The 26,333-nt window shown below is 45.1% G+C and overlaps 1 protein-coding gene across 11 annotated transcripts in view; it reads right to left on the reverse strand.

Moving 5' to 3' along the window:
- Positions 1-20,416: 20,416 nt before the first annotated feature.
- Tcf12 (transcription factor 12) overlaps positions 20,417-26,333 on the reverse strand; it is a 251,544-nt gene continuing 245,627 nt past the window's right edge. For 6 of the 11 annotated variants that reach the window (XM_035443796.1, XM_027411205.2, XM_027411206.2 and 3 more), the window contains one exon: positions 20,417-24,007. The gene's annotated coding sequence lies outside the window, so the exon portion shown is untranslated. The remainder of the gene's footprint in view (positions 24,008-26,333) is intronic. The other 5 variants (XM_027411203.2, XM_027411204.2, XM_027411202.2 and 2 more) reach the window with 1 other exon arrangement.

Genomic DNA, 26,333 nt, shown 5'->3' on the forward strand with positions numbered 1-26,333 from the left:
TCAGTTAACCTTCCACATCCTCTATACTCCAACATCTCGAGAGACCACACCAGCTGAGGCAGAATCACACACAATTAGCAGGACAGAACAGAACAGAGTGGCTGGAATCTCAGGTGAGGGTTTGGCGACTCTTCCATTCCCTCCTTCCATGAGGGAGCATGAACCTGAAGGCCAAACCTGAAGGTCACATGTAGGTAATTACAGCTGTTTTGATGAAGGTTATGGCTGCTCTGTTCAGAGGGACAGTGTTTCACACTTACAAAACGAAACATACTCTCACCACACAACCCAGGAACCATGCTCCATGGTAGTTGGCTAACAAGGTAAAAATTGATGTCCACGTAAAGACCTACACATGGGAAGAGAGAGAAGAAACAGAAATGTGTGTGGCTAAGTGAAAGAAGCTTATCCGAACAGGCTGCTGGTGCTGACTCCAGTCCAGGGACCTTCCAGAAAAGACAAAAATGCTGAGACAGTAAAAAGATCAGGGCTAGGAGTGTAGTTCAGTTCAAAGACTGCTGGCCTTATATGTACAAAGCTTTGGGTTCAATTCCCAGCACCACGTCAGTGTGTACTATGGCACAAGTCTGTAATCCCTGCCTGACACCCTCATTCTTCTACAACCCTAGGGCTTCAGTATACAGGCCGAGACTCTGCTGAGTGTGCTCTGTGCCTCAGCCCCGCCCTTCAATCCATACTTGTCCTCTCCCTCTTCCCTGCCCTCCACCTCCCTTCTTCTCTCCCCTTCCTCTTTCTTCTCCGTCTTCCCTCTCCTTCTATTCCATTCTTCCCTTGCCCTCCCTTTCCTTCCATTCCTTGAGTAGCAATTTTCTCCATCTTGGAAATTCCCATCCTGGAGAGAAGCTTGTTACAATTCAGGATGTCCTCGATGGGATGTTGTCGTGACCCAGCTTGTCTCAGTCCCACATTACAGAGGCTATCTATTCTGGACTGATGTCCTTGGGGGCTGTAATCGGAGCCATCTGGACAGCCACAGGTTCATTCCTGAGTGGGGGTGCGTAGACCTGGAAAATCCTAGTTACTAAACGGCAATAAAGACCAGACACAGGCATCTTGTCATTTCAGGAGGGCTCTCAGTCCATGCTGCAAACTGGGGTCTCCGGTTTATTCTAGCACCCTCCTAAACAGCTTCCTAGCTGTCGGAGCGTGACCACAGAAACCATCTCCTATTAACTTACTCCTTTGACCCTATCGTCACACCTAAAAACAGTCTCTAGGCATGTAGACAGAGTTCTCAGCACAGGTGCAGCACATTCAAGGTCTAGCCCTGTTCTAAAGCAAACTAGGAGACATTCTTCACTGAGGTCATGCCATCCGGCAGCAATTAGCCAGCATCGGCAATCCAACAGACGTTCAGGTTTCTGAAAGATGGAGCCGGAGGTTTGGACTACTTTCTAATAGATAATTTTTGGTCCCGGACAGAATGTGAGTGACCCACAAGTCTCAGGAAATCCCTGAAGCTATCAGCTTCACAAGGCCCCTCCCTCCAAAGTTATAGAAGGAACAAGGACAGCTGGGGAGAGGAAACTCTGACTTGTCCAGCCACCTGCAAGCCATGCAGGGTTGTTTGTTGTGGTGGTTTGAATAGAAATGGCTCCCGCAGACTCATGGGGTTGAATGCTTGGCCCATTAGAAGGTATAGCCTTGTTGGAGTAGGTGTGGCCTTGGAGGAAGTGTGTCACTGTGGAGGTAGGCTTTGAGGTCCCATATGCTCAAGGGATGCCCAGCAAGGCACACAGTGTCTCCTTCTGTTACCTGAGGGTCACAATGTAGCACTCTCAGCTCCTTCTCCCGCACCATGTCTGCTTGTGCTGCCGTGATTCTTGTCATGACTGTAGTGAACTAAACCTCTGAAACTGTAAGCCAGCCCCAATTAAGTGTTTTCCTTTAGAAAAGTTTTCTTGGGTACTAGATGGTGATGGTGCTCATCTTTAATGCCAGAGGGGCAGAGGCAGGCAGATCTCTGTGAGTTTGAAGCCAGCCTGGTCTACAGAGCGAGTGCCAGGACAGCCAGAGCTGTTACTGAGAAACCCTGTCTCAGGAAAAAAAAAAAGGCTGGAGAGATGGCTCAGTGGTTAAGAGCACTGGCTGGTCTTCTAGAGGACCCAGGTTCAATTTCCAGCACCCACATGGCAATTAACAACTGTCTGTAACTCCAAGATCTGACACCCTCACACAAACATACATGCAGGCAAAACATTAATAGAAATAAAATTTTTTTAAAAACTAACTCTTTGAAAGAAACAACTGATTTTTGTTTTGTTTTGTTTAAAAAAAAAAAGCTTTCTGGGTCATGGTGTCTCTTCATAGCAATAGAAACCCTAACTAAGACAGAAGTCATGTCCGTTTGGGTTCCAGAAACCCAGCTAGGGATGACAAGGGAATGAAGGACAGACTGACACAGAAGAGCCAGGATTGAGGTTTCTGGGCTCTCTGAGGGAGAAGTCTCAGCACCCTGGAAGCTCAGTCTGTTTATTTTATCCAGCTGGATAGGGAAGGGGGGTTATTGCATACAGCTGAACAGGGATGGGGGCTTATGGTGCAGACAGCTGAGCAAGGAAAACTGAGCAACCAGGTTTGGCTAATCTTGGTAGAAGCACGCTCTGTAGGGGAGTAGTCTTCAGGCTGTAAACATGTCGGGGAGAAGCTACGATAGACATTTTCTTTTTCTTTCTTTCTTTCTTTCTTTCTTTCTTTCTTTCTTTTTTTTGTTTTTTTTTTTGTTTTGTTTTGTTTTGTTTTTCAAGACAGGGTTTCTCTGTATTGCTTTGGAGCCTATCCTGGAACTTGCTCTGTAGACCAAGCTGGACTCCAACTCAGAGATCCACCTGCCTCTGCCACCTGAGTGCTGGGATTAAAGGTATGCACCACCAACGCCGGGCTATAGTAGACATTTTCTGCACACATCATCAACAGTTTCACTTGGACAAGAGAAAGACCTTGCAGTGGCTCTGAGCCTCTCCTAGGGCAGGCCTTGCCACTCCCATAAGTCTGAAACAATGGGGTCCTAGACATGGCAGTTCCCATGTTGACAGCTCATTCACTCAGGATGTCACTTGCCCCATCCACACAATTCAGCTTTTGTGAGTTATCACCCATCCTGGGGTGAGCCTTTGTCAGTGCAGCCACTTTTGAGTTACCCATGCACGGTCCCTGTCAATAACCCCAATACACTCATTGTTTCACCACGTTGGACTTGGGTGGTATCCTTACTTTGGTCTGTTGTTGGTTCCCTATCTGGAGAGCGTAGACATTTATTCACATCTTCTCGGTGAATAGTGTCCCATAACACCCTTCCTTCCCATCCCTTCCCTGACCCAGATGCCAAGACTTCCGCCTAACATACCTCTTTCCGGTAAATATCAGCCTCTGACCAGCTCCTGGCTGGCTAGTGATAGAGCACCTGTGTAAACACCTGCAAAGCAGTGTAGCACGCTTCTGACCACTTGGGAGCCAGAGTCCGGAGCACATGCTATTTCCTCCAATAGGACAGGCTGCTGGGGTTCCTAGGCCTCTGCTGTTCCTGTCAGCTGTGGAGCAGAGTTGGTAAGTGGGTCCTGCGTGGCATTTGGGTTTCATAGCAGCTCTGGGGTTGCTGCCAAGACAAGGCTTCTGCCCGATCCCCCAAGTGACGCACTTCCAAGGCTTTTAAAAATAGAAATCTGAAAGCCGTTTCATTGCCAAGAAGCTGCAAGGTTCTGACTCCCGAAGCCAAGGCCAAGCTGGAAATTCAGCCTTGAAGATGTGGGAGGAAAGCGAGTTCCCCTCGCCTTGCCTCAGATGCTCAGTGAGCACCATCAGTCCTGACTGAGTCTTGTGCCGGGCACTGGTCCCCGGCAGAGCCCAGCTGTCAGTACTATTATCACCTAGAATGATGGCAGTTGCCTCCCTGTCCATCTTGACCAATAATCCCAAAGCACCGGGTGGAGCCTGCTAGTGGAGAGTGGAGCCTAGGACTGAGAACACGGTGTGTGATGAAGTCGGGGCCACTGTGTTCTTGCCTTTTTATCTTCACAAGTAAGACATCAGAACCCCATGTTGCCATTGGTTCAAGCTGGTTTTGAGTACATTTCAAGAGGCTGCGATAAGTAGGGAGGCAGAGGCAGGGGGATTTCTGTGAGTTTGAGGCCAGCCTGGTCTACAGAACAAGTTCCAGGACAGGCTCCAAAGCTACACAGAGAAACCCTGTCTCGAAAAAATAAATAGAATAAAATAAATTGTGACCCCATTGGCATCCTCCTCCTTTACCCATCTGCTCATGAATAGCCTAGTACTTAGCGACACAATCGGCCCAGGCACACCGACTCACCTTTCGTCAGCTCTGTTTCCTGTAGTGGGGAGGCACACACTCCCAGGGGCAGGCACTGGTCATCCTGTACACGTTGGCCATCATCTTCACCGCCAGTTCTGTGACCAGCTACTGGGCAGATCCGTATCAACCAAGCACTGTGGAGAGGATTGCCTTCTGGTCTTTAGTCCACAGCCTGGGACAGGCACCAGGTCCCACTGTGTCCCCAGCTTTGGGTCAGAAGTAAAATGTTGCTGGGTACCCAAGTAGATGAGAGAGGAAGCATCTTTTTAAATTAAAAAAAAAAAAAAAAGCTTTCACTTTATGCATAGGAGTGTTTTGCCTGCATGCATATCTGTGCACCATATATGCCTGGTGCCTGAGGAAGCCAAAAGAAGGTGCTGCTGGAGCTCTTGGAACTAGAGTGAAGTACCGTTGTGTGTGCTGGGAACTAAACCTGGGTCCTCTGCAAGAGCAGCCAGTGCTCTTAACTACTGAGCCATCTCTCCAGCAATGGCTTTTCTGAAGATGAAATCTCTGACATTGTGTAGATGCAGGATACTTTGTTGGATGAAAAAGAGTAGGGGCAGGGTAGGTTGAATGAATGACCCTGACATAAACCAGATTTCCCTTCTGAAGAGCAGTATCCAGCTTTCCTGGCCTCTAAACGGCTTCTGGTTTTATATAGTAATTGGAAGTGAGTAGAGAAGCATTTCTGTGTCCTCAGTAAGAATTCCTGATGATTTTCTTCTGCCGGAAAGTTGTCCTACAGGAAGGAAATGAGTGAAAGTTGAGAGGCAGATGTCACGCTACTGGTTCAGTGGGGCTCTGTGGTGATTTGAGTAAGGCTGTCCCACGTAGCCTCGGGTATTTGAACACTTAGCCTTCAGTTGCTGTTGATGTTTAGGGTGGTTTAGGAGGTATGGCCTTGCTGCAAGAAGTACATCACTGGGGGTGGGCTTTAAGCGTTCATACCCTCCTCCACTTTCAGCTTGCTCCCTGCTTCATGTTTACAGTTAAAAATGTGACCTCTAGTCGGGTGTTGGTGGCGCACGCCTTTAATCCCAGCACTTGGGAGGCAGAGGCATGCGGATCTCTGTGAGTTCGAGGCCAGCCTGGTCTCTAGAGTGAGTGCCAGAATAGGCTCCAAAGCTACACAGAGAAACCGTGTCTCGAAAAACCAAAAAAAAAAAAAAAAAAAAAAAAAAAAAAAAATGTGACCTCTAGGTTGCCTGCTCAGGCTTCCTGCCGCCATGCCTCCCTGCCACTTAGGAATTCTCCCAAGGGAACCACAAGCCAAAATAAACTCTTTCTCCCCTAAGTTGTTTTTGATCATGGTGTTTTATCACAGCAACAGAAAAATGACTAAAAAAGGGTCCCTCCATTTAAATGAGATAGTTGATTTTTTAAAAAAAGCCTCTTCAATAATTCAAAATATCATATATTGATCAGCCTAGGCTACATAGCAAATGCCTATCTCAATAAATACAACATTTTTAGAGGTCTAGGGAAATAGTTGAGCGGATAATGCACTTACCATACAAGCATGAGGACTAGAGTTCAGATCCCTGGTACCCACAGAAAAGCTAGGTTTGCATGGTAGCTCACCTATAATACCAGTGCCCTGGAGATGGGGACAAAGATTCCCCAGGACAAGGTGACCAGCTAGACTCATCCATAAACTCCAAGTCGTCTAGAGAGCTTGTCTCCATATGTAAGGTAGAAACTGATCTAGGAAGACTTGCTATGCAGATCTCTGGCCTACACACACATGTGAATACATGTCTGCACACACACATGAATGTACATATACAAACACATTACACATACATACACAATTTATTTTGAAATGATTTTACCATAGAGAGTAGGTGGAGTCCATTTTTCTGATGAGCTGCAGGCTTCACTGTGCTATAAACCTGGGGCTGTGTTGTAGTTAGGGTCTCTCTTGCTGTGAAGAGATACCATGACCATGGCAACTCTTATAAAAAAAAAAACGTTTAATTGGGTGGCTTATAGTTCAGAGGTTCAGTCCATTATCATCATGGTGGCATGCAGGCAGACATGGTGCTGAAGAAGGAGTTCAGAATTCTACACCTCTGATTCACAAGAAACAGGAAGTAGGCTGAAACACTGGGTGAGCTTGAGCATATATGAGACCTCAAAGGCCAACCCCACAGTGACACACTTCCTCCAATAAGGCCATACCTACTCCAAAAAAGCCACACCTCCTAATAGTGTCATTCCCTATGAGCTTATGGGCGCCAATTACATTCAAACTGACACACCATTTTTTTTTTTTTTTTTGAGACAGGGTTTTCTCTGTGTAACATTTCTGGCTATCCTGGAATTCGCTCTGTAGACCAGGCTGGCCTTGAACTCACAGAGATCTGCCTGCCTCTGCCTCCCGAGTGCTGGGATTAAAGGTGTGTGCCACCATCATCCAGCCATGGCCATGTTCTTGACGAGTGTCACTTGTTTCCTGCATCAGGATGAGAGGACAGGGACACTGCACACAGCTACCTGTGCAGGTGAAATCATAGCATTTGCTTTGGCTTCCTCATTCCACCCTCCAGGAGTCTGGGTCCTGAAGTGTTGCAGAGTTACTACAGACCATGACCTTGAACTTCTGATGTTCCTTCTTCCACCTCCCAGATGCTGGGATTACAGGTGTGCACAATTACACCAGGCTCATATGGTGCAGGAATTGAATGTAGGGCTTTAGAAAACCCTGTATTTTCTAGTGTGTTGTGGTGGGGCAGAGGGGTGGGGGGGGGCCGAGAGTCTCCCATAGTGTGTTTTCATGGTGCAGGTGTAGAAGTCAGAGGACAGGTTTTGAGTGCTGGATCTCTGCTTTGACCATGTGGGTTTCAGGGACTGAACTCTGATGGTCAGGTTTGGTGGCAAAGTGCCTTTTTACCTCCTGCGCTATCTTGATGCCCTTCATAGTAACTTGCAAACAAAGCAAAACATCTCTACTATTTCTTTCTTGGTTTTTTAAAAAATGTTTAAACAAGTTGTCTCACATTTTCCTGGGCTTTCCAAATTATTGTTAGAACTGAGAAGTGACTCTGGAACCTTCAGGAAAATTTGTCATGCTGGTCAGGAGCAGGAGCAGGAGCAGGGAATCTTGCTTTTTCAAGGAGCTCCAGGGGCACAGGACTCTGTAGATCCCACTTTATGGAGAAGACAATGAGCTCTGAAATCTGCTTTAGTCTCTGGTAAACCAGGGCTCAACTCCTCAGAGAATTTAGTTGAGTTGAGAGAGGTGTGACACCCATGGTTCTCTCCGTGGCCATAAGGCACACCGAGTGCTGATGGGGCACCCTCATCCCTTTCTTCCGGGATGTAGCTCCCCAGGCCCTCTGTCGCCTGAGCATCTCTGCTGGTTGTTAACAATGTCCCTTTACAATCCCACCTCAAATCCTGTTTTACTGGCTGATAAAAACAGGCAACTGACCCCAAAGGCAAGTCACAGTGCCAGGTCAGCCTCAGCAAACACCCACAGCATTTGGAGTCTTTCATAGACACCCCCCCTCACCCCTGCCTTATTAGGTTGGCCCTGGAAACCCCCAAAGCCAGGGCTGGGTTGTTACTGGCTGCCTATTTTGCCCTCCTCTGATTTGTCTCCAAGCCCTGGGATGCTCTGCTCAGCGTATTGTCTGCACACCTCTGACCCTGCGCCTCTGCAGGCTCCTATCCATGTTCTTCCATGCTTTTCCTCCCTGTCTCTGTCCTTAGCTTCCTAGTGTCTGTTGTTGCTGGCTTACTGCCTACTGGCTTCACCTTTACCCTTTCTGCCTGCTGTGGCAGACTGTCTTGGCCTTTCTGGCGTTTTGCTGTGCTATCTGGAACCATAGTACTGGCAACTGGGGCTTTGCTCCAGCTCTGGGATGCTCACTTCTGAAATCTGGCATCACCAGGTCCAGCTTCTGCTGTTCCCTCTGGAACCCACATGGTGGAAGGAGAGAAGTGACTCTAGCAAGCTGTCCTCTGACCTCCACACTGGTTCGGTAGAAACACGGGCATGCACACATGCATGCTTGTGAAATTAAAAAAAACTTAAATCTCCAGTATTTCAGAAATACCACAACACAGAAAGGTGGGATAGCCAGACAGAGGTGGGAGCCAGGCCCGGGATATAGGTCTGCTAGTTTCTGACATTATATACTTCCCAGAAAACTCCTGTTTCACAAGCATGGAGAGACTTCCCCCACAGGGCTAGACCATCTAACTGAGCTCAGCGCCTTCCTGTGTCCATTCCTGAATTCTCTCCTATTCCCATTACCCTAACCAGCAGTCCCCTCGTCTCTGTGTCACACAGTGCCAGCTGGCTGTTGCTGCTCATAAAGTTGTGCCCTGTAGTTTGAACACTTTTCAGTGCACAGAGGTGTTGTGTGTGGTATGAAGTCTTGAACCCTGCCACTTCAGCATGGGACTGTATGTAGAGACAGGGTTCTCCTCTACCATCCCAGTGCAGGGATTCTACAGTGACTAACCAACCTTCCAAAGGCAAAACTATGGTAGCTGTAGCCAGGAGGGCTAGTGGCCAGACTCCACCCCACAGTGACACTATTCCACCATACAGAATCAAACATGTAACTTTCAGGGGCAGCCCAAAGAATGTCTGTTTCCTAAGATGTGAAACGTAAGTCAGAGGTCTGTTTGTTTTCTGGCAATTGTAAATTCCATACTTTGTTGTTGTTGTTGTTGTTTTTTGAGACAAGGTTTCTCTGTATAACAGCCCTAGCTGCTCTGGAACTAGATCTGTAGACCAGGCTGGCCTGGAACTCACAGAGATCCACCTGCTTCTGTCTCCCATGTGCTGGGATTAAAGGTGTGCACCACAAATACCTGGTTTCCAAACAGTTTTTTTTAATTAAAGAAAAATACAGAATCCTGAACACTGTCATGTCCCAGGGATCCTTCCCGAGTAGTGTAGGCCATATGCAAGGAGCAGAGGGAGCTCACTGGCTGCCCAGAAGATGGCCCCATTAGGACTAGCCCCATAGGACTCTCCCTGGGTCCTTGGTTCCTTACCCCATTACAGTAGTGAGAGTTCTAATTTATGAGTGTTAGCATAAAGGTATGTTAATATTATTTATCAAATCACATTCCCAGCCCAAAATTGTTTTTTCGTCTTTCTAATTTTAAAGAAAGGAAGGCAGTCCAGTGGCTGAATTACACTGTGGACCCGGGCACTGTGCCATGAGACCATATGGGAAGTTTGCTGTGTCAGGGACCCTAGCTTGGAGCACTAAGGCTATATATCCCCTGGGACAGACAAGTCAGCCTAGACTCAGCAAGCTGGGCAGCCAGATTCCGTTTCTAAGGGAAGAAGGGAGCCTGGTGTGTTAGTTTGGGCCCATCAAAAACAAGGACTAGATCTAGGGCTGATTGGAACCTGCTACCTAGCTTTCTGCACATGTCTCTCTAGGTCTTTCTGTGAGGTGCTCGACTCCTGTTGATGAGGGCAAGGTGGTCCCAGAGTCTGGGCCTGGTGGAAAGATGTGGTCAGGTGCCCTGGCAATCAACAAGGAGCACTTGCCTAGAGCAAGAGGCTGACCTTATGTCCTGCATTCCTGGGATTGTTAACTTGTCCAGAGCGGGGATCCACTTCCTTCCTCACAGCCAGCCTGTGTTCCACTAAGAAGACAGGGTCTCAAGTAGTCAAAGTTGATCTCGAACTAGTTATGTAGCTGAAGATGACCTTGAACTGCTCATCCTTCTGCCTTTGCCTCCTGGATGCTAGGATTAGCGGCATCCGCTACCCCATTTAGTGCATGCAGCTCTGAAAGTGGAACTCAGGGCTTCCTACATGCTAGCCAGGCACTCCACCAAAATTTCCTTAGAAAAAGTTATTTCTGGTTGATGTTTTACGGCCAAGTTTACCTATGAATGAGATAGCTAAGGTCAAGGTCTACAGTTTCCTACAGCAGGGGGCGCCCCGGAGCTTCGGGCTGACCGTGAGAGAAAAGACAGGGATCAGCATCAGGCTGGGCATCCGGGATCTGCTGAAGGAGGTGGCCTAGGAAGAAGTGGCACCGGGAAAATAGATGCGAAGCAATGATTCAGTCCCTCCTGGTCCAGCTGTGGAAAGCACGCCCTAGCCTGGGGTGGACAGGAACTGCTGTTCAACCCCCTACCCCGACCCCAGGACTCAAAGGCTCCTCCTCTCCGGTTGCTAGGGACCTACAGAGCCACTCTAGAGTTTTGATCTAAAACCAAAAGTCAGAAGGGAAGGATCCCACAGTTCTTCACCTCTGCCTCCCAGCCCCCTCTAGCAGCCCACTCGGTGGTCTTGTTTTTAATTAAAACAAACGTGGCCCTTTCCGCAGCTGAAGGCGGTCCCCAGATGAGAACCATCAGGGCAGATGAGAAAACAGAAAACAAAAGAACCAAAGGGTAGGAAGCCCAGGGCAAAGACCAGCAGGACAAATATTGCCTACTAAATACACACACACACACACACACACACACACACACACACACACACACACACACACACACACACACACACACACACACACACACACGTCTCTAACAGTGCTGGCCTTTGATAAGTGCTGGGCGGCTCAGCTTTGAGGAAAGAGCCACCCAGCGCTGGCAAGGGGACAGCAGAGGGAGAAGCCCGTCAGTCACTCCCCTCCTAAGGCCAGAATCTACGTTTCTCTACCTCTTTACAATTTACATGGGTGGGAACTGAAGCCCATAGAAGTTAAGGAGCATGTCCAGGATCCCACAGCAAGTGGGCAAAACACAAAACCAAAAACTCCAATCTGGAATTCAAGACTGGACTCCTGGTCAGTCCAGACTTCTGTTGCTCCTTAGGCCATCCAGTTCTAACCTTTGATAGGTCTTGGGTCTGCAGACCTTCCTTCTCCCTGAGGGGCTGTAGGGAGAAACCTGAGCCTACAAGTGTCACACTGGCCCACATTAAGCCCCTCTGGAGGACCTGGGGTTGTGGTTGGGCACGGAAGCACAAGCGTTAATAGCTATGTGCTACTTGGGCCAGGGTTTAATGAATGGCCCACACCAAGAGTTTGACAAGCTTTGTGGTGACCTCTATCCTGACATTAGCATTCACTGGGTGATTTCCACCATTTCTGTCATTCCCATTTCACAGATGAGAAACTCCTTACAGACTTTTCAGCTACAAGTGTGAGTGAGTGCTCTTGCCTGGAACACCTGTTGTTTAGTTCCCTTGCCCAGTGTGGACAGTGTAAAGATACTCTGCAATGGGGCAAGATGGTGCCAGACCCTACCCACATGGTCAGCCTTCCTCTTGTGAAACAGGTTGTACTGGGGACACCTCCTACTCTGGAGTGACAGGTGACCTCGCTTTCATACCTACAGCCTGTGTCTAATCACAAGACACAGGCTTAGGAACTCAGGAGCCCAGGCTGCCCTTGAATTCCCTTGTAACTGAGGATGACCTTGAATTTCAGATGCCCCTACCTCTATTTCCTGAGTGATGGATAGAGGTGTGTGCCACCACATCTGTTTTTACGTGGTGTTGGGGATGGAAGCTAGGCCTTCTGGTTTGTTAGCCAAGCACTCTGCCAACTGAACTACCTCATCAGCCTGTTGACATTCATTTTAATAGTATTTTTCTGGTCGCTGTATTGAGTATAAGCAGGAAGAGAGAAATTAAAGTTAATTTAGCCAGGCTATGAGACCAAATGATGCTCTGGATGTTTCTTGGGTATATTATGGGATAGTGATGGCTTTGGAGTAAAGTCCTCATCTGATCTGTTGAAGGCCTGGATAGAACAAAACCTGTCCCTCCTCCTGCAAGCAAGATGGCAGTCTGGGTATGTGTTATGGCCTTACGATTGAATGAGGCACCAGCTTATCCCTGTCCTCCAGATAGTCAGCATAGCCCATAAAGACTTTGGACTTGCCAATTTCCAAGACTGTAAGGGTCAGTTCCTTGAAATAACACTCTGCACATTACAGCCTGTTGCTTTTGTTTTTCTGGCAGGCCGTAAGAGAGGGGACGAAAAGGACAAAGGAAGAGGAGGCTGCTGGTGACAGCAAGGTATATCACCATTTGTTTTCATAGTCAATATCAATGTCCTAATATTTTTACTTCATCTACCATGTGCTCACTTTGCTTTGTTTTTTAAATAAACCTCCCTATGGAAAGCTAGTCCAGGCTAGCCCTAACTGAAGATCCTTCTGCCTCGGCCTCCTCAGTACTGCCATGTGCAGCCTGTGCTAACATGCCTGGCTCTCATGTACTTTTCTTTTTCTAGAACCCTTTACCAGGAAATGGCAAGACCGTCTCATTTTACCTATAACCACTTCAAAGTGTAGGTCTGAGAAGTAAAAACCACTGAATTTAAGTGAATCTGTAATGTCAACCTGTGTTCAAACCTTGGCTGCAGAGGCTGTAGCCGGCAGCATTAAAGGGTCATAGAATGTAGCAGATGCAGGTCAGTCTTTGTTCTTGGGCCCACCAGAACCCATTCACACGATCCTCCTTATTTATTTTCTGTGGCTACCTCTCACCCAAAACCACCTGACTTACACTGCTCACCCATCTGATGAGGAACTGCCACTTCCATCAAAATGTTTTTTATTTCAGTGTATGTGTATGCATAGCTGCATTGTACACACACGTGTTCATACACACATGCACTCGTGGCGGAAATTAGAGGGCAACTTGTGGAAGTTGGCTCTCTTCTTCCACTAGGGGGCCCTGAGGGTTGAACTCAGACCAACAGGCTTGGTGGCAAGGGCCTTAACCCAAAGGGCCACCTTGCTGTTGGTCTCCGACATTCTATTTCCATTTTACAAGCAAGGCTGGCTGTACTCAGAGCCACTCCCTGACTTGCCCAGCCACTCAGCCAATAAAGCAGGACTCCCCCAGATTTGCTAACTCAGCATACTCATGGGGTGGGTGAGTGTGCTCCTCTCAGTCCACCCGAAGAAGGGATAGTCCACACTCTGCATCTCCTCTGCAAACAGCGAAGAGTGAACCCAAGTGTGCCTCTGTTTTGGTGGCAAATGTTCTTTTTGAAAAGTGGCTTTAGGGAGTGATAACCTCCCTCTGTAGAAGTTTTAGGAAGTGTGTTAAGTGATTGGGAACAAGTTTTATTGGGGGGCTTCAAAGCCTGCTCTGTGTGTGTGTGTGGGGGGGAGCAGGGTACCCCCTCCCCCACCAGAGGCCTTGGCCTGGCTAGTCCCCATTGTATCAGCCTTCCTTTGATGTTGGAAGAGCCAATCCATCTCTTTCATAGCACTACAAAGGAGCCTCCTAATTGCTTTGTTTAGACAGCCTCTTTTCCAAATATTAAACATTTGGCCTTCCCAGGCCCCCAAGCTCCTAACATCATCCAGGTCCTTGCAGAAAGCACTCTCCCACATGCTGTGGGTTGGCAGCCTCTCTGCCTCCCTGGGCGGATCTGGACATGTCATCCCGTGGTCTTCCCACAAGCCTGTGGTTCTCTGGACGCAGCCCCTCCTCTACAGAAGGCTGGAGGTTTAGGTGGATGCTGACCTCATCCCCAACCTCAGCCTTGGAGAGCCCAGAGGGAACTCTGGGACTCAGGGTGCCTGCCTTTTCTTTGTCCTGAGTAGGTACAGCTCTGGCTGGGTTGTCTGCTGTCTTCAGGATCACACTAGCTCTCTTCTTCCTTCAGACATAGCTATTCCTGGAGTAGGTCCCCACTGAGTGGGAGAGATCAGTTTCTGTACCCCATCTACAGCTAGTGATGCCCTGTGCTGAGGCCCCCCTCCTGGCCCTATAGCCCTTTCCAGACTGATGTCTCTATACCACTTGTGTTCTGCTCCTGTCTCCTACCCTGCTCTCTCCATGATATAGGCTGGTTCCTCAGAGACTCTGCAGTTTGAGCTTCTCCCTGATGTGGCATTCTGTCTCCTCACAGGCATGTTCATCTGGGTGAGCAGAAACTCTGTCTCACCCCCGCAAGGACAAAGTCAGGAATGTATGCAGAGCACTTTCCTGTTTAAGCACTTCCTTCTACCACATAAGAAGAGCTCACGAATTTTCTGAAGTAGTATATAATGACTCCCACCCAGCTTAAGCAGGCACAACAGCCAGTCCAGTTCCTACAGGCTCCCCAACACCACACCATAGGTGAGTTTCACAATCCTACACACCTGTCCAGGACAAGCAAGACTTGTAGACAAACAACCTGTAGTCCCATCTAATGGTTTTGAATGTATCAAGCGTCCAGGTGGTAAGGGTTCACACTGCCCCAGCAGTTGGCCTATAACTGGTTGCCTGGATCAGGGTGTCCTGCAGGGACTCAAAGGAGCTGGATGGGTGCTGTGTTTTAGTAGAGGTGTGAGTGGTGGTTGGTCATGGGGCAGGACTTGTGGTCTGACTTGCCACCCATGTCAAGGACTTCTGGTGGCCCTTAACACTAGCCCCACATCCATAAGCCACTGCTTTCTGCTTCCTCAACAGAATGTCACCCAGGACTCAGATTTGGCAGCCAAGTCCTCTGTCTTCCCCAGGACACATTGCCTGCAGCCCTTACAGTTCATCTGTGTTCATCATGTGACTTGATTTCAGAAATATTGGGTCAGCACATACCTAACACATGTTTTCTTATGTGTGCTGGTGAATTAATCGCCTGTTATTTTACTTCCTGGTTATGTTGCTCCCTTGGTTTGCTTTCTTTAGTGGGGAGGACTTGGAAGCTCTTACCATGCTCCAAGAACCTACTGTATGCCATGTACCTCCTCAATAGTCCTAACGCCCATCATGAAGCTCGAGTGACGAGAAAACCGAGGTTCAGAGTAGGGCAGGCTGATGGGTATTTCTCACATTTGCTAAATCACAGCTCCTTTCTACCTCAGTTGCCCTCATCTACTATCAGGGGGTCATGGCTTGAAAGTTCAAATGGTTCCTTTCAGTGTTTCTAGGCAAGTTTCTGGAGGCTGACTTCTTCCCACCCAACTTTTCCAATTGAAGCCAGCATGGCTGAATTCTCCACAGACATGCACAGCCTGGAGTAGGCACTTCAAAGCTTGGGCCTTGATCTGGCCTCTGTGCATCAGGAGAAGCAAACAAGAGAAGCAAGCATTTCCACGTGAACTGCACAGGTTTGGACCCAGCAGGAAACGTGCAGGTGCCAGTACATGTTTACCTGGTTCTGCCTCCCACTTCCTACTCCTCCCTCTTCACCCTGGACAGAAGGTCAGCAGTCCTTGGGGGAAGAATAGTCCCTTTGTGTTTTTTTCCTTTCTTCCTGTGCCTAATTAAGAATTATGCTTGGGAATCAAGCTAATTAATCTCTGCAGTTTGGGAGGATCAAGCTATTCCTGCTATCAGTGTTGATCAATAACTTGCTTCTCAGAGTCTGAAAGCACACCCTCTCCTTTTAGGCTCTAATGAGGACAAGGCAAGATGGCCTGGAGGCTTGGATGGAGGCCAAGGGGCAGGGCATCTAGCCTGACAAGAGAGGAGCTGGGAGAACTGGGCTGGGAGGTAGGGAAGGAGCCTCTGGGGAACCTGCTTTTTTGTGGCTCTGCCTGTGAGGTAGGCCCCACAGGCAGACCTATCTGATGTCCAAGGCCTTGGAGATCCAGGGGTGGGGAAACGGGGGTCGGGGTGGAGGGGTGGGGGGGAGGGCACAGCTTCATTACTGGGCTGCTAGAGGCACTAGAGGCACCATCCATGAGGGTGGCCACTAAGAATACTAGGAAGATGAGGGACAAAACATCAAGATAGTTGGCCAGAACCAAGTGATCCTTTTCGTAGGCTGAGGCCCTGCTACCGGCCTTCTCCAGGGCTGGCTCCCCTTACACCTTTAGCCCAACAAGGATCATGGCTGCAGAAGGCCAGGAATGAATGAACACACAAAACTGTCCTGAGAGCAGAATAGTCTGGTTAAAGCTTCCAAAGATTCTTGCACCACTCGGGTGGGGGTGGGGGTCATGCTAACTCTCCGGAGATTCAAAGATGGCTTTTACCTCTAGAGGGGAAAACACACCATCTGTTTCCCAGCTACGAGGAAGTCAGAAATCTAAGAACTGTGGTAACTGAAAGGTGCAGGCTTGCAGGAAGCCAGGCTGGTTTGAGACCTTTGGGAGCCAGATCCAGCATCAGGATAAAAATGTGTTTAAACATTTTAATTGACAAGTTAAATTTATACATAATTGCTGTATATAACATAATGCTTTAAAATATTCATACATTATAGAATGACTCAATAGCATATTTTCATATGCTTATTTTTTGTAGTGAGAATACCTAGAAATCCATATGCTGTACTATAGATACATATTTATGTTTATTGCTGCACTATTCATAGTAGCTAAGAACTAGATTAGATGGCCATCAAGAGATGAATGAATTTTGTTTTTTGGTTTTTGGAGATAGTGTTTCTCTGTAGCTCTGGCTGTTCTGGACTCACTCTGTATACCAGGCTGGCCTCAAACTCCTGCCTGTCTCCCAAGTGCTGGGATTAAAGGCATGCATCATTACCTCCTAGCTTGAAATTTTTTAGATTAAAAAAAAAAAAAAAGATAAATTTGGGGTATGGAAAAGCACCACAGCACACCTGCTAACTCTTACTGTAAGAGGACAATGTGTGGAGCCAGGTCTCCCCTTACACCTTATGGATTCCAGGGCTTGAACTCATCAGTAGGCAAGCTCTCTTGTCAGACATCACAGCAGTCCTTGAAACCCATTTCTTTGTATGTTAATAACACTTGCACACTGCTATTAGCTATTTAGCATGTGACATACTAGTAGGCCCCTTGAGCTTATTACTTTCACCTGAAGTTCCCAACCCTCTGGCTAACAGCTCTCCCACCCTACCCCTCCCATCATTATTTTACCGTCCTATATTTGCTTCTAACTTCAGGTTTTTGTTTTTGTTTTTTTTTTCAAGAAAACAAGACTTTATTGATCTTTAAGGTGCCAACACAAAATTGCCAACTGACATTAGGTAAAAAAAGGACATTAAACATTAGCACTAACGTTGACCCTGGGGGTTGGTTTAGTCAACAGGACCCTGGCTCAATTTCCACCCCCCACATCCAGATGAGATTCTAGATTCTGCATGCTCATGATGCAGACACCATAAATGACACTAACCATGTCTCAGATGTTCTCACTGAAACTCCAAGATGCCTGGAGTTCCCACTGTAGCTGGCACTGGCATTAACTCTCCCCACCTAATGTCTGGACAGTGAGTGAACACTCAAGGTCTAGAAAAGGAACTGAAGACTTCAGGGACAGATGTCTGGAAATGGTGCTCCCTGGAGTAAGTTCAGTTTCTTAAAACTGCACACTACAGGTTTTTGGATTACTTTCTCCTTTGTTAAGGAGTGCCGCTTTGTTGAGTATACAAGACACGTTTCCTTTATTCATTTGTTGATGGACATTTAGGTTTTGCATGTCTTGGCTGTTGTGACAGTGCTGAAGCAGACACAGCCATGGGTATGCAGATGTCTTTTCCATGCACTATTTTCATTCTCTTTATCTGTATATCCAGGAATGGGATTGTGCAATCATATGATAAAGTAGTTTTTTCCCCCAGTCCTAACCTTGAACATGTTAAGCTTGCACTCTATTGCTGAGCTTTGTGCTTTGAAAGAAATGGGGTCTGTTAGTCCTGCTGGTATACACTCTTACTGCTAGCACTTGGGAGGCAGAGGCAGGAGGCTTTCCATGAGTTTGAGGCCAGCATGGTTTACACAGTGAGTTCCAGGGTAGCAAAGGCTATGTAGTGTAGGGTCTCAAAACAACAAAGCAAAGAAATAGCACTTCTTTACTCCTCAAAGGACCCAGATTGGTTTCCAGCTCAGGTGTTGGGGTTTACCACTGCCTCTAATTCCAGTGGATCCATTACCTCTGTTCTATAAGGACACCTGCACACAAGTGCACATATTCACACACACACACAAACACCCAAATAAAAATTGCCAACCCTCCTGTCTTAGTCTCCCAAGTAAAGTAACTAACAGAGGCATAACTACCATGCCTGGCTGATAGTCTTAATTATTTCTTAAGTTTTTCATTTTGTGTGTATGGGTATTTGACTACATGTGTATCTATGCAGCATAAGTGCAGTACCCAAGAAAGCCAGAAGAGGGCATCAGATCCCCTAAAATTGGAGTTAGATGGTTGTAAATTGTCATGTGGTTGCTGGTAATCAAACTTGGGTCCTCTGGAAGAGAAGTCAGTGCTTAACCACTGGGCCACCTCTCTAGACCCTTTATTTTTGAGACTGGATCTGTGTGTTTGTCTTGACATTCTGTTTTCTCTATTATGATTTTGTGGTACATTTTCAGTTATTTTGTGATGGTTCCACACTGGCTCTGTTTAAGATCACTCTGGTTATGAATCTTTTGTGTTCCATAGAATTTTAAAATTACATTACAAAGTACAGGAAAATTATTTAAAAACACAGTATTACACCTTAAAATTTTATAATTGGTGTGTGTGTGTGTGTGTGTGTGAGTATCACAGCGCACACACCGCAAGTGAGAGAACAACTTGAACGAGCAGTTTTACTTCTACCATCTGGATCCAGTAGCCTGAACTCAGGTTGTCAGGCTTGAACCTTAACCGCTAAGCCATCTCACCAGCCTGCTTTATGTGGATCTTTCATGGTTCCATTCAATTTTTAAGATTTTAATTTCTGAAAGTATCTTTGGAATTTTGATGGGGACAGCATTGATCCTAGATCTTGCCTTGGATAGTGTGAATGTGTTAACAATATTAGTTTTTTCAAACACCAAACATGTTTTTTTCTTTTGCCTCTTCAATGTCTTTCCGTTTTGAGGCATATACTCTAGACAGTATTTTGTAGCTGCTGTGAGGAATGTATCTTTGATAACTGTTAGTGGATAGAAACATGGATGCCTTTTGTATGTTCATTTGTGATCTGCAACTTTCTTGAGACAGGGTCTCATACATGCTAGGCTGGCCTCAAACTCAATGTAAAATTAAGATGACCCTGACCTTTTGATCCTCTTGCCTCTACCTCTTGAGACATCACCACCACACCCCTCCCATACGGTGCTGCTGCTTGAGACTGAGCCCTTATGAACACATTCTTGAGTGGACTTTCCTATCACTAGACTCAAGAGTCCAGCAGAGCTGTAGGACTGAGGTCATTCACAGAAAAACACCCGAACAAGGAAATAATAGGCTTTGCACAGGTGGCTCCAAAGACATGCACTGTCCACCCTCCACTGGGCAGAGAGGATCAAGTCCTGTGAAGGACTCCAGAACAACAAGCACAGCACCCAGAAAGGGTGATACCTAGATTTACTCACCAGAGCCCTTGAAAGTACAGTTCTCATTTTTCTAGATGTGTAGAGTACCACATTTTCTGGCTGTGGAGTGCCAGAAGGTTTTGATTTTGTTCTGCTAATTGTATAGGCACTGTTGGAAGCCGTGGTAGTTTTAACTTCAAGGCCTCCATTTAAGGTTACTATTTTGGGAAGTTGCCGTTAGCTGTGTCACTTGCTATAACATCTTGCTGCAGCGTTCAGAGGCCTGAGACTTGAACACCCAGCTTTGCAATAGACACAGCTCTCTGCTGCTAACTCCTGCAGGTTTGTGCATGCCTTTCCAGGAGCCAAGTGATCACTTGTGACTGTCTATCCTCTTCCCTGCTCACTCTTCCCAGAGGTCAGGTCTGCATCAAGACCGGAAAGCCATCCCTTCCAATAAGTCCTTTTATACTTTGAACTTGCCCCTGGCATCTGCTTCCTGGAACCATGACTGACAGAACTACCCACCCACAATGGTGCTGGGCAAAGCCTACAGGCTCACTCTACTTGAAGATTTAAAAAAATAAACCTTCAACCGGTGTAGTGGTACTGGGTGCACATCTTTAATCCTAGCACTCCAGAGGCAAAGACAAGCAGATTTCTGAGTTTGAGGCCAACCTGGTCTACAAAGTAAGTTCTAGGACTGCCAGCGCTACACAGAGAAACCCTATTTTGAAAACCTCCAAACAAATCTTCAATACACCAACAATGCAAACTGGAAAGCAGTGCCACCTGGCACGGAAGGATTGCAGAAGATGCAGGCTACCACAGATACAGCCTGCTATCTCCTGGGGTTACAAGTCACTTTCCAGTGTGGCTGAAGAGGAATCACCCAGGAACTGGTTAAAATACTATTTATTTTAAAAATATTCATAATTTATCGAGTACTTACTATGTGATAGGAACCATGGCAGAGCTTTGCATACATTGTTTCATTCAATACTTAGATAACTCTTGTACAGATCTCCATTTCCCAGATAAGGAAATGGAGTTAATTAGATGTTGAGCTTGGACTTGAATCAACTGACTGATGCCAAAACTAACACTCTTTAGCTAAACACACACACACACACACACACACACACACCACACACAGAGCTTGAGCACACCCACCCCTTATGTGATGTCTATTTAAAATAATCAAGTTTCTAAGGAAGAAAAACAAGAATTAACTTGAGAGAAATTAGTCAAAATACACAGAGAAAATGAAACCACTGAGTTGAATCCCTTAGAAGTTGTATAGAGGGGAAATAGTTGAAGGCAGGTAGGATTTTTGAAGAAAAAGTTTTAAGTCTTGACCAGCTCTAAGTGCTCCTGGACACAGGATTTTTCTGGGCTCATTCTTACAAACCTGTTAATGAGGTAAGATGACTAGCTTTCCAGAGCTAACATCAGATATTTTCTTCCTACATGGAATTTTTTAATCATTCTGTATAAAATCAAACTAGTAAGTTTATATTTATCAAATCACACAAGAAGTAAAATGATCTGCTGGGCCTCACATGAACATCAAATCTCAATATCCACCCAAAGAAGTGACTCTTGGCTTCTTCATGCAAAGGACCTCCAGATGGTCCCTATCTCAGGCTTCCTGTTCAGAGCATGCATGTACACATGCATGGATGGATGTGGTATTAAAAATGGATGAAAGAGCCTTTAATAATATTGCCATTCCCCTATCTTGGCAGGTTTGATTGCTTGTTTATTTCTGGTTGTAGGTGAGAGGTCAGAGACAGAAAAAATTGTGAAGGTGCTTAAGAGTTGTCAACTTAAAAACCCTCATCTGAAGTCCTTTCCCATTGTCTTCATTCTTCTCTACATCTGCAAGACATTTTCTTTACTACAGACTTCTGTTTGTTCCACCTTCAGGAAAAGGCTTAAGAGGCCAGCATCAGCAGAGAGGGCAAGAGGAGAACTGTTCGGGTTGGGGTGTGTCATCTTAGCTCTCCCAGCCCCATCTGTCCTGTGGGGTCACCCGTGAAGCACAGTTAGTGCAGACAGGAAAAGCAGTTCGAGCCTTTCTGGGAGGAAGGAGGTAGAGAAAAGAAAACAAAATACATTATTCTGTGGGAAATAGGAGTGTAAAAAACTCACTGTTTACTATGTTAAAAAAAGGATGGCACATTTATTGCTACATAAATGTTATATACATACTGTGTTTTCTGTTACAGTGACAGAAAAAAAAATTTGAACTTCTTGCTGCTGGTTGAAAAGGTTTATCAATAATACCTTAAATTTGACACAGGATACAAATCTGCAATAAACCAACAATGGAAACTGGAGAACAAGATGAAAAGCAGCTCATCTCCAACAATTCGCTCTCACAATACTCCATAGGAACTACACGGTATGCTAGAACCTACTATGCTCTTAAAATGCTATTGTAAATTTCTGATATTAATGAACAGGTTATGGTAAATAACCCTACATTTTCTTTAACTACCTAATATAATAAAATAAAGTAAGAAACTTTTTACTGAAAATTTTTGATTTCAAAAATCTAGAAAGAGTAATATTTAGAATTCAAGAAATTTTCTTACAAGATTATTGTATAAAAGACTAGCTACAGTGAAAAATAAGCCAAATGTTTTTTTCTTTCTATTTTATGAAGGAAAGCTTCTGGGCATACTGCAAAGTCTAATATAGCGAAAAAGACAACAAGCTCTGAAGAAAAAAGGCCAGGCAGTGGCTTATGTTCACTCACACATCATAAGCAACAACTTCTGTTTTAGCTGATTAACACTGAAATGAAGAACAAGGCCACAGATAGAGTATGATGTAACTGGAGAACATATGCAAATTAAGGTATGCAAATCAAGTCCACTAAATTCACCTAAGACTGACTTGTTAGAAATAGTCCTTATGGAGGATCTGAAGTGCTGTCCTAACAGTTTGTTCTTTCAAATTCTCCGGAGTCTATAAGTTCCAGAACGACTTGGGATTTTTCTTCTATGTGCAGACTGAGACTGATACTGGCTCTAAGGAGTTACTTAGCCAAGACCATTGTGTTCAGCATGTTTTTCTCTCCCAGGGATGCTGTGGTGGAAGACAGATTTCATGGAAGTTCAAAGTGATTACCGTGTCTTAAATACAACTATGAAGGATTGGAGACAGAGGGGCTTTAATGCATAATGCTAAAATGGACTGACAAGTACAGCTCAGCGCTAATCTGGCTCTTCTTGGGGTGAGGGCAGGTGGTTTGCAGGTGATCAAATCACCCTCCTGCCCCACACCCCCACTGACCAGCCACCCAAAGGACAGAAATAAAGGCTAGAATAAGGAAATGTGACCATTGCTCTTGGATTCCATAGGTAATTAGCCTCATAGTGGTTGTGTGCCTTCATCACACTGCCTGTCCTGGTGACTAATGAGTTTTGTTACACTCACCATGATCATGGCCTGAAAAGTCATCTTTGTATTGTACTGAATGCATTTTGTGCTTACTTACAGCTAACACTTTACAAGTACTATATTGTGTAGTACTTACTGCTTGGAAAACAAAGCAATTTTCTAAAAAGTAGACTCTCCCTTGTAAGTTACACTTCTTGCTATTATAGCTTTACTATGAAACCTAGAAGCCTGAAAAGTCTTAGTGATTATTAGAAATAAAGCAATGTTTATTTGGGGGCAAATCCAGGGGACAAAATTTCCCCTTTCAAAATCTTAGCTAGGCTATGGTCACAGATGGTGTCTGCTTACCACTGCAAGGACATGAACAAAGCACACAGGGCTGCAAGGAGGGTTCTGGATTGTGACCATAACCTATGCCGACTCAGATCAAATATAACACCCACAAAGAGAAAATAAAAATGAATGAAAAAACAAGAGAGAAATGCTATACCAAGTAATATTTTCCTATTTCATGGAAAACACTATTTATATGGCGAAGGTCGGAGAGGGCAACAAAGGACTCCCTTCCTTTTTAAGACACTAACAGGTATGCCGGGAATGCTAAGGGCCAATGGTTGCCACTGCTTTGTGAACAGCTTTAACAATGCTGGCATCAGCTGAGTGTAGATCAGCTTCCCACATGAACTTTTCCCTTTATATGTAGACCTCACAGTTCCATAACAATAAATAAAATTTGTAGTTACAATGCATTTGTCAATTCAGTTTAGGCACAAGGCAACTTCCACATTGAGTGGAGAGATGAGACAGTCTCTGATTGTGCAGAAGCGACACATTGCTTACAGCAGAATGATATGCTGTAAACACCTCATGGGCCGGCGTTCTCTCATGAGCTTCCTATCCTCACTTCTGATGGAAGTGTTGACCAGTTGCTTTGATCATAGGATTACATTTGAGTTTCTTGCTTCAAGTGTTTTGTTTTTCTTCTCCTTCCTGTCAGGTTTGTGTCTTCAGATAATCTGAGTTGTCCAAGTCTTTATGAGGAGAGGTCACCTTCTATCTAGCCTACTGTTGATGCTGGAACTGTGGCAGGGAGAAGAGGACAGTTAGTATGCAATTATTAAACATAACACCACTCCCCCAAATCCCAGTTGTTGTTCATTATATCTAGGCTTGCACTAAGTTAGTCCAAGTGACTTACACAAGAGCTTCTTTCTTTTCAGGTTATTAGAGGTCCTTCCTCACCTGATTATTTTTACTATACATAAAAGCTTAGGATAAAGTTTACAAATTAGGCAAAGTAAAATACAACAATAAAAAATAAAATAGAACACTTCTAACAATATACTGTAATGTAAATTTACGCTTTGGGGCCATTATTAAGCATGATAGGGACTGCTTCAACAAGTACTTATGACAGTGGATAGGATAATCAAAATGGCTACTTAGTGTGTAGCAGGTGAGCAGTATATATGGAGTATACACACTGTACAGCAAGAATTCACTTCCTGGGCAGGGTGGAATGTAATTTCACTATATATGTATATTTTATATATGTATTATATTTTATATATAAAATATATAATTATATATAATATATTTTATAAATTATATATAAATTTATATATATTTTATAAAGTATATATATAAATTATATAGTATATATTATATATTTGTATTATAAAACATGCATTATATATGTATGTTTTTTGGAGACAGGGTCTTACTATGTATCCTTGGCTGGCTTGGAAATTGCTATGAAGATCAGAGGAGCTTAAAACTTACAGATCTACCTGCCTCTGCCTCGGAGTACTGGAATTAAAGGGATGTGCCAACACACCCAGCCTTCATTACAAATTGTTTATGGATTACTGTTGGCTACAAGTAACTGGAATCATGGAAAGGGAAGCTTCCAAAGAAAGGAACTAGTTTGTGATTGCTAGAGTTTCACCTGCTGTGTGTATGTACAGGAGAGCTTGTGATTAAGAACTGATATATGTCTTAGCTAGCCAATTATGCAAGTTTCCATTTTGGGAACAGGTAAGTTGGCAATGTCTGACCTCAGATTCTGCCCACTGACTGCTCAGCACTGTGATCACAACACTCCCTCATTGCTGCCCCAGCCCACCATGTTGGGCTGATTGCTTATATTCATTTCTTTTAAACAGAAAGTTCTGAAGCCTCAGTTGCTGGTCCACGGTAGGTCCTCACTAAATATTTGTCTAGAGAATTTACGAAATTATCTTATTAGTTCAAGTTTTATACAAGCATATGTTCCCAATACAATGTATGTATTAGTAACCTGAAAAATTCTATTAAAACCACTTACAATGGAACAGTTTAGGAAGAATCATACTTTCACTTCCTTGTTAGGTAATAGACCATACTGTTTGGTAACAGTGATACTTTCAGGGCTAGAAAACTATTAAAAGCTACTTGGTTGTACAATGGTGGCAAATTGTTGGGTATTTTTTGTATGCTTCTTAAATTACTACTACTAGTAGTATATGTGCAGAAGCACTTTTGCCACTGCGTGCCTATGGTGGATTCTGGGAATTGAACAAAGTTTTGAGGCTTGGGCCCTTCAGGGGCCCCTCAGTGAGAGTATCTCCATATTATAGAGATTCCAATGCAGCAAAAAGCAGAACAGGCAAACACCAGGACGTCAACTGAGGGGAGGACAAACAAGACAGGCTCTGAATCTAGTGTGAATGTCCTTTCCAGAATCTGAGGGAAACCCAGGACTAGAGTTTAATATGAAGTTACTTATTGCTATTCTTCTAGACTTACCAACTTAAAAAGTTACCTTGGCACCGAGAAACAATGCATGTTTTTATCTGAAGACACCAACATTTACTTATAAAACAGATCAGTCAGTTACTTTCCTACAACATTGTTTTCCACAGAATACAAGACTTGCCTTTTACAAAGTGTGTGAACCAGCAAGCTCTTACCTAAGGACTCTGTGACATGAAAACCTACCTGATGACTGGAGATATTTGTGGGGAACTGCTTTAGAGTTCCCTCCAGGGTGCTACTGTTACAATGATAACTGACTAATAGTATACTGACATTTTTTCTTTTTCTTTTTCCACATGCATTTTCAACTGCAACCTAATCTGATCCTAGTAGTGGTGGCATAAACCAAATCCTACACTGAAAGAGCAGTTTACTTAACTAACTATTCTATCAAATTTCATACTTTCATCTCAAAATGAAAGTCACAAAGCTAACCGAAGGAAATTACATTTGATATTGTTTTTGCTTCTATCCGTTTGCCTCTACTATACTTAAGAACTATACAATACTAAAGGCAGGTTATAAAAATGAAGTTATGGCTGGGAGTGGTAGCACATGCCCTCAACCTCAGAACTTGGGAGGGAGAGGCAGGCAGATCTCGGTGAGTTCA

Source organism: Cricetulus griseus, chromosome 4, assembly GCF_003668045.3.
Source record: "Cricetulus griseus strain 17A/GY chromosome 4, alternate assembly CriGri-PICRH-1.0, whole genome shotgun sequence".
In the NCBI taxonomy this organism is placed as follows: Eukaryota; Metazoa; Chordata; class Mammalia; order Rodentia; family Cricetidae; genus Cricetulus; species Cricetulus griseus.